At 40.8% G+C, this 14,938-nt stretch overlaps 1 pseudogene; it reads left to right on the top strand.

Moving 5' to 3' along the window:
* Positions 1 to 1,993: 1,993 nt before the first annotated feature.
* LOC133754525 (dystrophia myotonica WD repeat-containing protein-like) lies at positions 1,994 to 8,561 on the top strand (annotated as a pseudogene).
* The last annotated feature ends 6,377 nt before the right edge of the window (positions 8,562 to 14,938 follow it).

Below are 14,938 nucleotides of genomic sequence, written 5' to 3'. Positions count from 1 at the left end.
ACCGTTGCTTTAATGAAAGCATGCCAAAATTTTATTAAATGACAATGTAACAATAAAAAACAGTAAAACTTTGTTCAAATTAACTATGTTCAGTAAAATTTACACTAATGAAAGTTATTTTGGGGACTGGCACTGTGGCTTAAAAGGTAAAGCAGCTGCCTGTATCCCATATGGGTACAGGTTCAAATCCCAGCTGTTCTACTTCAGTTCCAGTTCTCTGCTATGGCCTGGGTAAGCAGTAAAATTTGGCCCATGTCCTTGGGCCTCTGCACCTGCTTGGGAGACCTGGAAGAAGCTCCTGGATCCTGGCTTTGGATTGGTGCAGCTCTGGCCATTGTGGCCAGTTGGAGAGTAAATCAGCAAATGGAAGACATCTCTCTCTCTCTCTGCAAATGGGATTGTCACAGAGTATCCAAACTTCCACATTTTTGCAAACTAGGTCTTGTATTAAGTTCTGTAACCTTGCAAGAGTAGTGCAAGGCAGGCTAAACAATGCAGGAAAATAGAAATTTTACTAGAAGATGATATACCATGAAACCCAAAAATTGCAACTGCCACATAGTGTAAGTCAGCCTGCACACACCTCACAAGGATTTCCCAGGGAATGCAGGGACATTTCACTAGTAGCGTTAATGTACTCATCTTACAGACAGGTAAATAGTGACAGAGGTGCAATAGACATTCACCCACACACATTTCATCCCAAATGGCCTGAACCCCCAGCTCCATCCTATTGCCGTCTTGGATGAGACAGACTTTCCACAGAATTTTTAGAACTGTCTTCTCTACACCTGGAGACACATTGGTCTTCTTTCAGTGTACCAATTTCTGACCAAAAATGTCCTTAAAATCTCAACCTTATTCACCTTTTCTCCAGTCTTCTTTCAGTGCAGCATTTTCTGACAAAAAAAATCCTTAAAATTTCAACTTTCTAAAATATGTTAATAAAAATTCACCCTTTCTCCAGCTCCAGAACTGAGGTTGTGCCACTGGTGTCTCTTCCTCGACCAGCCAAGATCTACAGGGTGCACCTGAATACCTGACTTAACACCTCAAATCTATGGTTGTCACCTATGCCACCAAGAGACAGACACCTGTCCTGCTCTCCAAGGTTCCTTTCACCCTCACACTAACACCCACAGACACAGAAAGCAACACACAGCTCTTGAGCATATGAGGAAAGCCCCAGGGGTCAGGAATTCTGTGAAGATGGTGGGAATTATTGGAATGGCACATGCTGAGAAGGAGGCCAGAGGAGATTTCCCATGGTCCTGACCTGCTGACATCATGGGCAGATGAGGCTAGATTCCCAGATACCAATGCACACCTCCATTAGGAAGAAATGAAGATGATCCATATATCAGCTGGAAAATCAGCCACCTGGGACATGGAGGGGAGATATCAGAACTTTGCTAACCACATGAGATACCCACATAATTATCCAATTCCTCAGTAATTCTTGGTTTGACATATTTACATCTGAAAGAGACATAGTATAAGTGGAAAAATTCAAATGTGGAAAGAATTCTTGGCAATTGTCATTAAATTTATTATTATTTTTAAATCTCATAATTAAAATATGGTTCTAAAAATCTCACATATTTTTTAAGGCTTATTTTATCTATTTGAAAGACAGAGATACAGAGAAAGGTAGAGCAAGAGAGAGAGGTCTTCCACCCACTAATTCACTCCCCAAATGGCCACAACAACAAGAGCTGAGCTATCCAAAGCCAGGAATGGAAACTTCTACTTGGTCTCCTGTGCAGCTGCAGGGGCCCAGGGACTTGAGCCATCTTCCACTGCTTTCCCAGGCCATAGCAGAGAGCTGGTTCAGAAGTGGAGCAGCTGGGACTGGAATCAGGCCCCATATGGGATGCCAGCACTTCAGGCCAGGGCTTTTACCTGCTGCACCAAAGCACCAGCCCCCTAAATATATACTTCTTACAGATACTCAGGAAAAGACTCCAAGAATGGTGGAGTTAGAAATGTGCCAGGGGATTCCAACACAATCCCATCAAGATGGCATGTACCAATGCCATCGCACTAGTTCAAGTGATCAATTTCAGCTCACAATTGATAGCTCTGATAGGTCTAAGAGTCAAAGAGATCACACAAACAAGACAAGTATCTGCTAATACTAACTGATAGAATCAAAAAGGGAGAGAAAGATCCAACATGGGAAGTGGGATACACAGCAGACTCATAGAATGGCAGATGTCCTAAACAACACTCTGGCCTCAGAATCAGCCCTCAAGGCATTCAGATCTGGCAGAAGAGCCCATGAGAGTATAGCAGGCATGGAAAGCCAAGATATCATGGAAAAAAAAAGACCTAAATGAATGATCTCTGTGAGTGAGATCCCAGTGGAAAGAACGGGGCCATCAAAGGAGGAGGTACCCTTCACCGAAGGGAGGAGAGAACTTCCACTTTGACTGTGACCCTATCGGAATAAGATCAAAGTCAGCGAACTCTAAAGGCTTCCATAGCCCTGGCAACTCATGACTAGAGCCTAGGGAGATTACTGACGCCATGAACAGGAGTGTCAAATTGTTAAATCAGCAACAGGAGTCACTGTGTACTTACACCCCATGTGGGATCTGTCCCTAATGTGTCGTCTAAAGCCCAGTGATGCTATAACTAGTACTGAAACAGTATTTTTATACTTTGCGTTTCTGTGTGGGCACAAACTGATGAGGTCTTTACTAATTATATACTGAAGTGATCTTCTGTATATAAAGAGAATTGGAAATGAAAAAAAAAACAACCTGGTGTTAAAATGGAAATGGCATAGAAAATTAATTAATTTGGAAAAAAATTATGTAGGATCTCTGTCTTTAATGTGCTGTACATTGCTATTTAATGCTATAATTAGTAATCCAATGGTAGTTTTTTCACTTTATGTTGCTATATGGGCAAAATGTTGAAATCTTTACCTAATATATACTAAACTGATCTTCTGTATACAAAGAGAATTGAAAATGAATCTTTACATGAATGGAAGGGGAAAGGGAGCGGGAAGGGGGAGGGTTGCAGGCGGGAGGGAAGTTATGGGAGGGGGGAATCCATTGTAACCCATGGGCTATACTTTGGAAATTTATATTCATTAAATAGAAGTTTAAAAAAATTCAAAGAAACTAATATTCCTAAACAACCTATTTTTAATCTTTTAAAATGATGCTTGATCTTACCTACTAAAACATTTTTTCACCCATCAATGCATCATACTTTGCAGTGAGGAAAATTATTTGAATATATTCAATGGATTAAAATGGCTGGAAATTGGGCCGAGTGCCTTCTAAAATCTTTATGAATATTTGAAATTGCACTACCTGGTAATTCTTTACCCAAAAGTTCCTGAAATTCATCTATGAATCACTTTATTTAGTTAAGTATTTAACAAAACTTTATTTTTTTGAGATCTGAACCTAATTTGTGGTTTCTCCCACAAATTAGCAGAGAGACAGATATAGCGATGCCATGGACTTCCTGCTTTTACACCTTTTCCTATATAAGTGAGAATGGACATGAAATTATGATCAAATTCTTGAAGATTTGAGTGGTAGTGTCATTGGACATTGACTCTTGGCCCACAGCTATTGGTCAATTTTTACTAGATATAATGTCTAAACTGTGCTATTCAAATTCCTGTATCATCTCTGAGCTGGTAATTACCTTTCAGTGACTTCATTCTACAAATCAAGGGAGGTCATTCTTCTTTACTTTTTAATTTTTAAATATTTACAGGATTTCTTTATTTATCTGAGAGGAAGAGTTATAGATATGGATAAGCAGTGACAGAGATGCCTTGCACCCACTGGTTCACCCACAATGGCCAGAGCTGGGCTATACATGCTTATCACAGCAGCAATCTCAGTAAAGCTTTTTAAAAATCTAAGGAAGGAAAATGTAAAATGCATAAATTATAGTTGTCTGCATGTATACATTTCTGAAAAATACATAATTTGATCCCATTGGAAACCTAAAATTCATTCTGTCCTTAACGTGTTGTACTATGAGAATTAATGGTAAAAATAGTCTTCAAAGGGTACCTTGTACTTCGTGTGTCTGTGTGGGTGCAAACTGTTGAAATCTTTACTTAGTATAGAGTTGAACTTCTATATATAAAGATAATTTAAAAATGAATCTTAATGAAGAATGGGATGGGAGAGGTAGTAGGAGGTGGGATGGTTTGGGGGTGGGAAAGTGGATATTGGGGGAAGAACCGCTATAATCCCAAAGTTGTACTTATGAAATTTATATTTACTAAATAAAAGATTTCCATAAAAAGAATTGTACCTATGAAAAACATGAAATATACTCTCTTCATATTAATAAAAATTAAAAATAAATAAAAAATTAAAAATCATTTTAAGGTCTCAATAGGATATGTACCCAGAACTGACAAGTAAAGTTGCAGAGAATGGCTAATACAGCCTTAACAGTTTCATTTGTCATCCTAATCCCTTCCCCTATGGTCACATTACTTCAATTCTACCACTTCTATTTCTTACATGAAATATTCTTAATGCATTTATTCTTAAACTAGAAAATAGGCTTTTACTGTTTTTTAGAAGAGCTTAATTGAGGAGCCATGTTGATCTATGTTTTACTTGGAATATTTAATAATTTTGAAGTATATATCTTTTTTATTACTAAATTGAAACACCAGTAAAAACACAGGGTCTCTGTGATATTGAGGGGCATACTTTATGGTGTAACACATGATAGGGATTTGCAAAGGTTTGAGGAGTGCTGGAGAAGAATATGAATATTACTGAATGGTTCAAGTGCTCTGTATTTTATATGTATGTACACAGTACTTATGTGAATTTGTTTATTTGTCTTTTATTTGGTTCTAAGTTGTGCTTAAGGCTTTTCAGTAGAGATCTGCAATAAAGTTTCCCATTAGGATTGTAGATTTACTTATTTCTTGCAGTAGCTTAGTTCTTTAATTGATTTAAATATTTTCAGGTAACTTGGAGCATAAAGTTGAGATCCTATCTTCCTAGTGACTAAGTTTTTTCATTGTGCGTTATTTTTTCCCAAAAAATATTTGTCTTCCTTAAAGTCTGTTTTGTCTGATACAGTGATTGTGACTTTCTTTTTAAAATATTTTCCTGAAATATATTTTCAGGCCTTTACTTCAATATTTTCAAAACCATTTTTTGTTTTCACTTTGTATTTTAATGGCTTTTTAAAAAAACTGTTCAGTTTTGTCTAATGAACCCATTTGGGTGATTTTGAGAAAATTTTACCTACTTATATTTAGTATGATCATTGATATATTTAGATTTATTCCCACCTAATTAAGAATTTTAGTTTTCTTAGCCTGGAACCATTTTTTCTATTGTTATTTTAGCAATTATTTTGTTACTTAGTGTATGGAGTTTTTCTCCTTTCCTTTTTGGGGATGCATATTTGTTGTTTCTATTACTAGTCATTATCTTGGAACATTTACCATACAGATTTTTCTAAGTAAAGTAAAAGTTTAAATTATTTGTACTTCTTTCCTCAGGACTGTAGGGATTATTAGAACACTTAAAAATGTAATTACTGCCAGCGCCGTGGCTCACTAGGCTAATCCTCCGCCTTGCGGCGCCGGCACACCGGGTTCTAGTCCCGGTCGGGGCACCGATCCTGTCCCGGTTGCCCCTCTTCCAGGCCAGCCCTCTGCTGTGGCCTGGGAAGGCAGTGGAAGATGGCCCAAGTCCTTGGGCCCTGCACCCCAGGGGAGACCAGGAGAAGCACCTGGCTCCTGCCATCGGATCAGCGCGGTGCGCCAGCCACAGCGCACCTACCACTGCGGCCATTGGAGGGTGAACCAACGGCAAAAGGAAGACCTTTCTCTCTGTCTCTCTCTCACTGTCCACTCTGCCTGTCAAAAAAAAAATGTAATCACTGCTTTTCTGATTTGGAGTTGCTTTTATTCAGAATTTTAGTTCTTTTTTTCAGCCCCTCAAATTAGCCATAAGGTTTACTATTTCAAACAGATGATGATGTAATTTGCATTTTATTTACTACTCACCATTCTTTTGCCTCTCATTCTTCTGAAATCATGCCCTGCCTCTTAGGAAGATCTCTTGGTTTCATTTCACTGTCAATAATGACAGCTCATCTTTCTGGATAAGTGCAGGGCAGTAGTGACTGTGTTCAGTACTTCAAAGATGGTATTCAAGGCCCTCTGTTTTCTCTTTTTCATCTATTAGTGCAGTTATTCATTATTCAATCATCTTTTTCCCATGGAAGTTTTATAATTATATCCGTTTTCCATTAAGAAGTTATACCTTATACTCTGTATGTAGATTTCTTGTCACTCACTCTTGGCACACACTGGACATACTGTTTCTTGCATTGGGCTAGAGGGATTGGAGAAGCAGAGTCATTATACTTTCATATAAAGTATTTCCTACATGCTCCTAAGACTTGCGGTTTGATAGGTTTTCTCATTCTGTGCTCCATATCTCTTAATTTTAAAAATATCTTAACTTCGAATGGAAGAGGCATCGCCGGGGCGAGGACCCCAACTCATCAGGTGCGGTCCCGCGGCTTCAGGCAGGGGCCCGGGGGCTGTGGGCCTGGGACGCCCAAGATGGCGGCCGGCGGCGGGGAGGGCTACCCGCTCGCGGGTCCGGTCCGGGTTCCGCCCAGACCCTGGCGCCACCCCAGCCGCTTCAACTCCCTCCCCGCCCTGCCTCCGCCTCCGGCCCCGACACCGCGGGCCCGTGTTGTCCCCGCCGCCCCCAGGCCCTAGGCCCCCACCCGCGCTGCCCCCCGAGCGCCTCAGCCTCAGCCTCGTTCGCCTCGGGGAGCCGCCGGCCACGCCCGCGGGGCTGGACACCGGGGCGACCGCGTCTGCTTCAACCTGGGCCGCGAGCTGAACTTCTACCTGGGCCGCTGCCGTGGGAGTCAGCAGTCTATCGACCTCAAGAAGCCCACGGACAAGTGGATCTACAAGGGCACGCAGCCCACCTGCCAGGACTTCAGCCAGTTCACCGCCGCCACGGAGACCATCTCCCTGCTGGTGGGCTTCCCAGCCGGCCAGGTGCAGTACCTGGACTTCAAGGAGGACACCAGCAAGCTCTTCAACGAGGAGCGGCTGACCGACAAGACCAAGGTGACCTATCTGAAGTGGCTGCCCGAGTCTGAGAGCCTGTTCCTGGCCTCGCACGCCCGCGGCCACCTGTACCTGTGCACGTCAGCCATCGTGTGCCTTGGCGCCGGTGGTACAGCCTGCTGAGGCAGGGTGAGGGCTTCGCCGCCTACGCCGCCGAAAGCAAGGCCCCCGCAACCTGCTGGCCAAGTGGGCGGTGGGCGAGGGGCCCCTCAACAAGTTTGCCTTCTTGTCCGACAGCCGGCACCTGGCCTGCGTCAGCCAGGATGGCTGCCAGCGCGTTTTCCACTTGGACTCCATGCTTCTGCGCGGGCTCATGAAGAGCTACTTGGGCAGGCTGCTGTGTGTGTGTGTGCTGGAGCCCAGACAGCTGCTACATGGTGACAGGCGGCGAAGATGACCTGGTCACCGTGTGGTCCTTCACCGAGGGTCGCGTGGTGGCCCGTGGCCATGGCCACAAGTCCTGGGTCAACACTGTAGCCTTTAACCTCTACACCACGCGGGCAGGCGGAGGAGGTGGCGGCATCCAGCGGTGATGGGGAGGGGGGCGGCAAGGAGGAGGGGGAGGTCGTGGCCGGGTGCCCAGGCTCTGCCGGACGCATCCCGCTCTCCCCGCTGCCCAAAGCCGGCTCTATCACCTACCACTTAGGCTAGGCTGGCCAGGACATGCAGATCTGTCTCTGGGACCTCACCAAAGATGTGCTGTACCCACATCCACCCCTGGCCCGTACCCGCACCCTCCCTGGCACTATGCCAGCAGCCGCTGGCAGCTCGCGGGCCGGCTAGCCTGGCCCGGGACCCTGCCCTGCTCGCTGTCCTTCTCCAACAGCCTCCGGTATCCGGCAGGTGGTGGCAAGACCGGGGGCACAGGCAAGGTGGCAGCAGAGCCCGGCACGCACTTCAGCATCTGCTGCTTCGCCAAGCTTACGCTGCAGGAGTGGTGGGACTGGGGGAGCCAAGAAAGAGCACAAGCGCTACCACAGCCTGGGCAACATCAGCCACAGGGGCGGCGGCGGCAGGGACAAGCCCAGTGGTCCCACGCCGCAGCCGCCTGGACCCTGCCAAGGTGCTAGGCACCACGCTGTGCCCTCGGATCCACGAGGTGCTGCTGCTGGAGCCCTTGGTTTGCAAGAAGATCGCACAGGAGCGGCTCACGGTGCTGCTCTTCCTGGAGGACTGCATTATCACCGCCTGCCAGGAGGGCCTCGTCTGCACCTGGGCCCGGCCAGACAGGGCAGAGGGGACCCGTTTCCCCTTCTCCTCTCCACCTGCCACTTCCTCATCGTCTGTGTCAGAGCTCACCAGAGGCTTTACTGCATAGAGGTGCCAGCTGCCAGCCGGAAGCTCCTCCCAACCAAGCAACTCCCCAAGTGGCACAGTGGTGCAAAGCTGTGGATGCTGGGGTCCCTGCACTGTGCCCCAGCATCCTGGCTACAATCTTTCCTGCTGACCCCATGGATTGCCTCATTAACAAGACTAACCAGGACAAATAAAAAAAAATATTTCAACTTCATTTCTTCAGCTATCCTCAGATTTCCTATGTCAATGATTCTCCCTTCAATCTAGAAAGATAAAGATCCAATGATCAAAGTGTTTGTGGATTCTTCACTGACTTCTGAAAGACTGATATGATAAGAGTGTTCCCTTCCCTCTAAATGCCTCTGAAATTTGTTTCTTAAAATATTTTTCTTTTTTTTCTTTTTGATAACTTCTTTTTTTAAGTTTTATACTTTTATTGAAATGTACAGTTTCAATGGACCTTTGGCCACCAATGGAAATATACTAGCAGTAAAAAAACATTGGCAGTGGAATGTGACAACTGTCCCCTGGGGATTAAAGCTGAATACAGAGTGATAAGGAAGTGAGCAATCCAAGACATAAGGGCAGTAGTCTGGCCAAAGATGCCCAAAAGGTAGGCTTTCTGAGCTCTCTAAACAATGATAGCCCCCAGGTATTGAGAAATAACTCAAGGGCTTGTGGCTGTGGGGCAATCCAAGATACTGGTCCCACAGAAAAATCTCTCTCATGCCTAATCAACTCTACTTTTGGTAAAACTGGGCTCATTTGACAGGACAGTCTGAGGGAGGAAATATAATTGCTAACAGTGAGAGACCAGTGAACACTTAGTACCAGCTTCATGGCACAGAAAGAAAAGCCAGAGCCAGGGTCCAGCTGGCCAGACACTTAACCCCACTGTAATGACTGGAGTGTTCTTACTCCTGTTGACAGACTGTGTCACTCAAGTTCTCAGGTCTGTCAGGTTTTCAATTTCCACTTATTTCCTAAGCCATGTACCTGTCTGTGTGGCCTCAACCTAGGTTCCCATTATTTGGTGACTATGACACAAGACCCCTACCCTTCTCTCAGTGATGCATCAAGCAAAAGAGAATCTCTGACAGGGCAGGAAAATAAGAGAGGCCTACTTGTTTCTCCCACTCTAATGAGCTAGAAGAGATCCCTGCAGCACTCCACGCTACAGATGATCTGGGTTATAGCATCTGAGAAGCTATCTTGGTGGCAGTACTTGAAGCCAAGCTGAAGAACTATACAGTGGTGGCGTTCTTCCAGAAGGCCTCAGCCAGCACCTTCAGGTGGGTGCACACCTGAATGAAGCCATCATGCTTAATGGTGGGTTTTGCAGGCAACAGAGGGAGACCAGGAACTGGGGGTTCAGGCTGTAGCTCATTTGAGACAAACCTTGCTGCATGTCTGTGTAGCTTGATGGAGCCTGAGTGATCTGGTCATATTGTGGAAAGACGTTCTTCCAGTGTTGAATGAATTTCCCAAAGGTTGAGAAATCAGAGACATTCATGTGGCCTGACTTGGTCATGTTTATCATCATGAGGCATATCTTGTCATTGAACAAGGAACAATTGACCAGAGCCTGTTTTAGCTCCTCAGTGGGAATATAACTGGTATGATCTGAGTCCAAAACTGGAACATGAGTAGGCATCAGGATCCACACCAGAAGAGGTGCCAGCCTGTCCATAAGGCCTAGGCTGATGAACACGATAGGCATTTAGGTGTGGTGGATGAACGGAGCTTCTGGTGCTGCATCATTTTATGGTCCTCCTGGAGTTGGAGCCTCTGCAGGGTTAGAGTGTCCATAGCCCCTCCACCATCTTTAGTACATAAGGACATTCTACTTTTAGTAGAATTTTTTGGATCCTGTATTTATAGAATCATCATTTATTATTTTAAAAAAAGGGGATAATCTGACATCCTCCTTTCCAATATGTAGCCCTCTGATTTATTTTATTGCCTAATGGCTCTGGCTAAAACTTCCAGGACAATACCGAATAGCAATGGTGAATGTAGGCATCTTGTTGGTTCTGGATATTAGGGAGAATGCTTCCCACTTTTCTCAGTTCAATAAAATGTAGGTCATAAGTTTGCCATAAAATACCTTAGTTATGTTGAGGAATGTTCATTCTGTACCCAATTTGCTTAATTTTTCATCATGAAATTATGTTGTATTTAATCAAATGCTTTCTCTATATCGAGATAATCACATGGTTTTTGTTTTTCAGTTTGTTTATGTGATGAATCACATTTATTGATTTGTGAATGCTAAACCATCCCTGCATATCAGGGGAAAATCCCACATGGTCCAGGTGGATGATCTTTCTGATTTGTTATTGGATTTGATTAGATAATATTTTGTTGATTTTGGCATCTATGTTCATTAGGGATATTGGTCCATAGTACACTTTCTGTTGTATCTCTTTCATGTTTAGGAATTAAGGTAAAGCAGGCTTCATAGAAAGAGCTTGGGAGGATTCTCTCCCTTTTAATTGTTTCCCTCCCTTTTAACTGTTTAGAATAGCTTGAGAAAAATTGGAATTAATTATTTTTTAAATGTCTTGTAGGAATGTGTATTGAAAAATGGCTGAGCCATGTCATTTTACACATCCATAGTAACCTTGAATGCAAATGGCCTCACCTCTAAAGTTGAAAGATAGACTAGGTGAATGGATTAAAAAAGAAGACCCATTTACTTACTTCCTAAAAGAAACATATCTCACCAGAAAAGAACCCACACACTGAAAGTAAAGGATGGAAAAAGACATTTCATACTAATGGGTAGTAAAAAAAGACAGGTGGTGCCATGCTAATATCAAACAAAATATATTTTAACACAAAAACTCTTAGAAGAGATGGAAAAATGCACTATGTAAAATGTTTAAGGGATCAATTCAAATAAATATGTGACTATAATAAATGTAAATAATTTTATATATAATTACAATCACATAAAATATATTTAATATATAATTTATATACGAATATACATTTTATTATAAAATTAATTATTAATGTATTTATAGCAATAAATGTATCAATAAATAAATAAATAAATAATAAACAGGGCTTCTACCTAAAGAAATGTCAATGGCTCTAAGGGAGACATATTCGCCAATACAACAGTAACAGGGGACTTCAACATCCCACTTTCAACAATGGACAATCAACTAGACAGAAAAATCAACAATGAAACAAGAGAGCTATTTGACACTCTTAACAAAATGGACCTAACTGGTATCTACTGAATTTTTATCTCACAGTTGTAGAATACACATTCTTCTCAAGAGTGCATAGAACTTTTTCTAGGATAGACCATAGGCTAGGCCATAAAGCAAATTTCTGAACATTCAAAAAAACAGAAATCATATCAAGCATCTTCTCTAACAACAATGGAATGAAGCTGGAAATTAACAACTCAATAATCTCTAGATGACATGCAAACATGTTGAGACTGAACAACATACTTCTGAATGAACACTGAGTCATAAAAGATCAGAATAGAAATAAAGAAATTCTGAAAATGAATGAAGATGTCAATACATCATATCAAAATTTGTGGGATACAACAAAAGGAGTGTTAAGAGGGAGGTTTATAGCAATTGGTGTCTACCTAAAGAAATTGGAAAGTCATCAAATAAATGAAATATCAATTCATCTAGAGGACTTAGATAAACAAACCAAGCCCAAAACAAGTAGCAGAAAAGAAATAATTAAAATTAGAGAATAAACCAAATTGAAACAAAAATAATACAAATAATTATTAAAATGAAGAACTGGCTTTTTGAATAAAAATAACAAAGTTGATACACTATTGGCCCAACTAACCAATAAAAAATAGGGAGAAGATGCAAATCAATAAAATCAGAGATGAAAAAGGAAATGTAACAACAGATACCACAGATACAAAAAGAATAATCAGGAATTACTATACAGAGCTGTATGCCATCCAATTGGGAAACCTAGAAGAAATGGATAGATTCCTGAATATAATCTACCAAAATTGAATCATAGAATACCTAAACAGATTGATAACCAATATGGAGATTGAATCTTATTTTGCTTAACATAATGTCCTCCCAGACACATCCTCATTGTTGAAAATGTCATTTTATCTTTTTTCATGGATGAATAATATTACACTATGTATATGTACCACAATTGCCTTTATTTATTAATCAGTTGATGAATGTGTAGATGGTTTCAATTTCATGGCTATTGTGAGTGTTCTGCAATAAATGGGAATTTAGATGTCTCTTGAACATAGTGTTTTTATTTACTTTGGAGATCTATCTATCCATCCATTCATTAGTGGTATTATTAGATCATATGACAGTTCTACTTTCAATTTTTGAGTAACTCCATATTGTTTTCCATATAGTAACTTGTGTTTGGAGTAACAATGTGTAAGGACTCCCTTTTCTCTATATTCTTAGTAACATTTGTTTTTGTCTGTCTTTTTTATAATAGCCATCCTAACTGCAAAGGTGTAACATCTCACTGTGTTTTGATTTGCATTTATCTGATGATTAGTGATGCTAAAATTGTTCTCATACACATATTGGACATTTGTCTTTTGTGAAAAATGTTTATCTAGGTCTATGGATCTATTTAAATCATCACCATTATTATCTTCCCTTATATAGTCTAGATCCCCACCGCTTATAAAATATACAGTTTGTAAATATATTCTGCCATTCGATGGGTCACCTCATCATTGAGTCATTGTTTCTTTTGTTGTGCAGAAGCTTCTTAATTTAATTAAATCCAATTTATGCATGGTTTTCTTTTGTTTCTTGTGATTTTTGGGTCTTATCCAAAAAATCTTGCCCATTCCATTGTCCTGAAGCATTTGCATTCTTTTCTTGAGGAATTTCAGAGTTTCAGGTTGCACAGTCAAGTATTTAATACAATTTGAGTCAATTTTGTATATTGAGAGATGGATGTCTAGTTTCATTTTTCTGCAGTGGATCTTCAGTTTTTCTAGTGCCATTTAATGAGACTGTGCTTTCTCCAGTTCATGCTCTTAGCACCTTTGTCAAAGGTCAACTAGCTATCTATAGATGTATGAGTTTACCTCTAGGGATTTTGTACTGTTCTGTTTGTGTGTATAGGTGTGTCTGTTTTTATGTCCATATTATGTTGATTTGATCACTATAGCTTGGTAGTATGTTCTGAAGCCAAATGGTATATTCTGTACTTACCCCTATTTATTAGGTTATCATGTTTCTTGTGATGGCCCATTTCCCTCTCTTAATCCAACACTGAACTGCAAGTTAAGTGGGTTTTTTTATTGTCATGGTAAATGTGGAGGCAGCTTCCTGGAGATGCATTGAGAAAACATCATGTGTGTCAATGCAGTGTGTGGGACAGGGTCTCCCTAGAGACTGAAATTAGGATCTGCACACATTTTATGTACACCCTCTCAGATAAAGATCCTCAAAGGAAGACAGCGGTCATAGAGTGTGATCTGAACATAACTGACTTTTACTCCCAGAAAATAAGCTGTTACATTTTTCAATCACTGAGAGTTTGAGGTGATTATTCCTATTATTCCTGAATATTCCTGTTAACCAGGGGACAGTCATTATTCTTCCTACTGGATAAGTGACGTTAGTGAGGCTACACTTTTAGGTTAAATTACTCCTTCAAGGCTTGTATGCACTATGACAATGACTAGATATTCTTATACATGATGTTCTCATTAAACCTAACTTTCAAGCTATATTTTTGTATCTCCTCATTGGTGTTGGTATTGCTACTAAAAGGAGATGTCCTGAGGATATAGAGGATATTGCTAAGGCATTGGTAAGAAGATAGCACCTACACAGACAAGTGTTGGTGATATATGTGTTAAGTATTGATAAGTTTTAAATGAAAATCTTCAGCTAAGATTTAACTATTTGAATTTTACTTGAAATTGTTCAATGAGTAGAGATGTATTAACCCAAATATTATCCTAATTAAGAAAAAATTAATTTGGGCAAAATAGTAAAAGATCAATTTTTATATCAAAAAGAACTTTGTGTAAGTGTCATAGTTTATATGTTAATAAGGATTTGGATAATGATATCAATGTTGTTGATTTTTTGTCCTTGTTGACTGTGCATTTGGTCTTTTGGATTTTTCAGGTGTTTTTGTTCTATATCCTTTATGATTCCAATTTTCAACATGATAAACATATAGGGGATTTAGTGGCCCCATATAAGCTCAGGATTACTCCAAATAAATAAAATCTCTATACATTTCAAAGAAATCAATTAATGCTGATTTCCACCTAGTTTATCTTTGTTTACCCTATACAGAAATTCTGGTGTGCTGCTTCTAAGTGTTCTTAAACTTGAGTTTCACAGATGCAGTCCTTTCAAATTTTAAAAGATATTCATACTCTTTCCATTCTATTATCCATGGGTGTCCTTTTACAAAATGATTTTATTTCATTTGAAAAAAGTCCATTAAATCTTTTAACATTTACGCTTGGGTACTCCTTGTAACAACCATCCAGATTCATAGGTGGATTGCTCT

The sequence above is a fragment of the Lepus europaeus genome, unplaced genomic scaffold (assembly GCF_033115175.1).
Source record: "Lepus europaeus isolate LE1 unplaced genomic scaffold, mLepTim1.pri SCAFFOLD_138, whole genome shotgun sequence".
NCBI classification, from domain to species: domain Eukaryota; kingdom Metazoa; phylum Chordata; class Mammalia; order Lagomorpha; family Leporidae; genus Lepus; species Lepus europaeus.
The sequence above is the reverse complement of the archived record's forward strand: the minus strand, read 5'-3'. Positions and strand labels throughout refer to the sequence as shown.